At 41.1% G+C, this 3,646-nt stretch overlaps 1 pseudogene; it reads right to left on the reverse strand.

The window, feature by feature from the left end:
- Positions 1-514: 514 nt before the first annotated feature.
- LOC148520531 (uncharacterized) lies at positions 515-1,507 on the reverse strand (annotated as a pseudogene).
- Positions 1,508-3,646: the final 2,139 nt, after the last annotated feature.

The raw sequence follows: 3,646 nt of genomic DNA on the forward strand, positions 1-3,646 counted from the left end.
GCTTACCTATGCTAACAAACATTTCCTGTACCCACTCCCCTAGACCTGAGAACCATTTTACAGGATTCAACCACGTGAAGCATCTTGCTACCATTTCTCCTATCTCGTACAGTGAATAATTATGGGTCATCCGAAATTCCCATTTTAATTGTAAGATTTCATCCATTTTCCGGTCATTAACTTCTTTGGGGTCATCAGTATTATTGGTAATGTACAGTATGTGCAACATTTGACACCAAATTGGGTGGCCAAAGTCACACAATATCCACCAGAAATAGATGTGAGATATTTTAACACCAGTCTATGTTGTACTAACTCCTTTTTATAAGCTTATAGCTCCTTACCCGTATACCTGAAAGTGTTGTCATACATTTCAGTGATATTGTCTATCAATTTCTCCAGGTCTTGAATATACCTAAAATGTAAAGTTCCCCTAAGGATCCTGGTGGGATCTAATGCAACCATAATTTGAAAACCAGTGGTTTCACTAATTAACTTTGTAGCTACATGTTCTTCACCAGGAATCATATTTCTTATGTTCATAGTGTGTGTGTATGTATGGAGGTGCTGTAGTTCTATGGATATCAGTCATTTTGTAATGCACAAGGGTCATAACTTCTGGGACCAATTTACCTAGAAAACATAAACCCTTGGAACTCGGAGTTAACCAGGAATAAGCCTTTCTTCCACAAACATAATACACATCATCTGAAAGGACATAAGGTACAGTATGATCATTGATAATATTACATAAAGTTTTGACAAAACTACCCATGCCTATTGTCTCCATCTGTCCAAGACAAGTTTTGGCATGGATAACATTTTGACAATAACCTAGAGGAACTTTCCCCATGAATACTCTCCTATGTTTGTTAATACGTCCTTGCTAATACGTCTATGATTTCCATCACTATTCCTGGTTATTGGTGATGTTGAGAGTCTCCCATCAATACTGGTGTGGTGGGCCATTGTCTGGTCAGATAGGTCAGCTTCCCAATTCTCCAGTCTCCCTACATGCGAGATATTTAGACACAACAAAGTCCAATCTAAGATGTATTGGCTAAGCTTTAGACTAGGGGACCTAGTGATATTATACCTCCCATATATGGACCTCCCTCCCCGTAATTCGAGGACCTCAGAGATGTTTAATGGGAATGGTACTAGTCCTACATTATGTTGTCCCTGAGGCATGGGAGAGCACACCCAGCACTCTGTTTGGTTTAAGACCTTACCCACAAAGGAATGATAATCCTCTAGAGGATGCCTGCACAAATCCAGATTACTATTGGACTGGCATTGCTGGATGCACTTCTCTTCAACTAGGGAGCCACAGTACTCACAGATACAAGATTCCTCAGACAATAGCCCTTCGCACTCTGAGTTCCAGAGCTAGCAGATCTTTTCCTGACCCCTGATCTGAGTTTGACAATGGCTGTACTGATTGTTCTATCAACCTTTCCTCAAACTCCACTTCATCAATATCACTACCGGACCCTCTCTCTGTCATCTGACCTCCATCACAAAAATAGAATGTCCTAAAAAGAATGAAAATGAAAAAAATCCTGGAACAAGAACAAGAAAAATATAAAACCCGCCACTCCATTGCTGGAATAATAGTCTTTTCAACGTCTTTGGCTCAGGTGTCTTAGCTGCCCTCTTTAGGTCTCCTAGAACAGGTTTGCAATTGACAGATCTGTGTTGTCAGTCTCAACTTTGTCTTGTACCTTCTCTAGGTAGTTGACTTTCCTGCAGTGAGTAGAATGGACCCAAGTGTCTCTTTCTGCTACCTTCAGAGATGTGGTACTGGTCATCAACCCTTGGTATGGGCCTTCCCAACGGTCTGTTAAACAACCTGAGCGTAAGAAATTGCAGATCATAACATATTACCCAGGTTCAAAATCATGACAGTTTGTTTCTGGCATACCAGGTGACAGAATTTTGACTTTCTGTTGCTGTTGTTTTAGCTATTTGCTCATTTTTATGAGATATTGCACGGACTTCATTATTGTACTTCAAACCGTCCTATGGACCTATGATCAAATGAGGTTGTCTGCCAAAAAGTATCTCAAAGGGGGACAGAGTAAGAAGAGGTCTGGGAGTGGTTCTGATGCTATGGAGGCTAGTGGCACAGCTTCTGGCCATGCCAATCCAGTTTTGACCATTATCTTACTGAGTTTGTTCTTAATAGTACCGTTTACATTTTCTACCTTACCTCTGGATTGGTGTTGGTAAGGAGTATGAAGTCTGCTATTGATTCCCATAAATGTACACATTTTCTGAAAGACATCACCAGTAAAATGAGTACCCCTATCACTTTCTATGATTCTAGGGATACCATATCTGTATACAAATTCTTGAACAATTTTCTTAGCAGTAAAAATAGCAGTATTAGTGGCAGCTGGAAATGCCTCTACCCAATTAGAAAACACATCATTACAAACTACCCCTATCACGTTCTATGATTCTAGGGATACCATACCTGCATACAAATTCCTGAACAATTTTCTTAGCAGTAAAAACAGCAGTATTAGTGGCAGCTGGAAATGCCTCTACCCAATTAGAAAACACATCAGTACAAACTAATACATATTTGAGATTCCTGCAAGGTGGTAATTAGATGAAGTCAATTTGTATTAACTGAAAATGACCATCTGTAGGAGGAATATTGGGTGGCTCAGTTAGTATTGTTTTCCTGACATTTTTCATCAAACAAGTAAGACAAGACATTGCCTTCTTACTGGCTTGAGAAGAAAAGCCTGGTGCACACCAGTATGCTCTAACCAGCTTACACATACCTTCTTTACCCAGATGAGTCAGACCATGTGCTGATTCAGCCAGACCTGGGTAATATGCCCTGGGAGCCACGGGCCTACCTTGTTCATCTCTCCAGAGTCCAGAGGACTCTTGACCACATCCTTTTGCCTTCCAGACCGCCTTTTCCTGTAGGGAACACAAATCTTGCATTTCAATTCATTTCTGTGTGTCTATTGTCTGAAAAACCATAATTTTGTTAGTTGACACATTTACAGGTAACCCTGCTGCCCATTTGGAAGCTTCACCCGCCCTGTGATTGCCTACCGACACCGGGTTGCACTTCATATGTGTGGGCTTTGCATTTTATGATGGCTACCGCCTTAGGTAAATGTATCACTGTCAGGAGTCCTTTTATGTGGTGTGAATGTGCTACTAGTGTGCCTGCTGTTGTCATAAAGTTCCTAAGATCCCAAAGGGCCCCAAAATCATGTACTACCCTGAAGGCGTACCTAGAGTCAGTGTATACATTAGCTGATTTCCCCTCTGTCAACTCACATGCTCTCCTTAGTACCACTAGTTTAGCCACTTGGGCTGAGTGAGGTGGGTCAAGGGGTTCAGCTTCTATAACACCCTTGTCATCTACAACAGCAGAATCGCTGCATAGTTCTCCAGTGTATGTCTGTCTATGACAACTCCCATTTATGTAAAATTTAAAATCTACATTTACTAAGGGTGTGTCCGGTCTCGCAGTAAAAGTCTGGTTTAGATATTCCATACAATCATGTGTATCGGTATACCTGCAAAACTCACTCCTCAACCAGAGTCTCTTCCACCCTTTGTCCATCTCGAGGCACATATGGTAGGTATGAAGCTGGATTTAATTGCACCATTT

The sequence above is a fragment of the Taudactylus pleione genome, unplaced genomic scaffold (genome assembly GCF_031769625.1).
Source record: "Taudactylus pleione unplaced genomic scaffold, aTauple2 ptg000176l, whole genome shotgun sequence".
NCBI classification, from domain to species: Eukaryota; Metazoa; Chordata; class Amphibia; order Anura; family Myobatrachidae; genus Taudactylus; species Taudactylus pleione.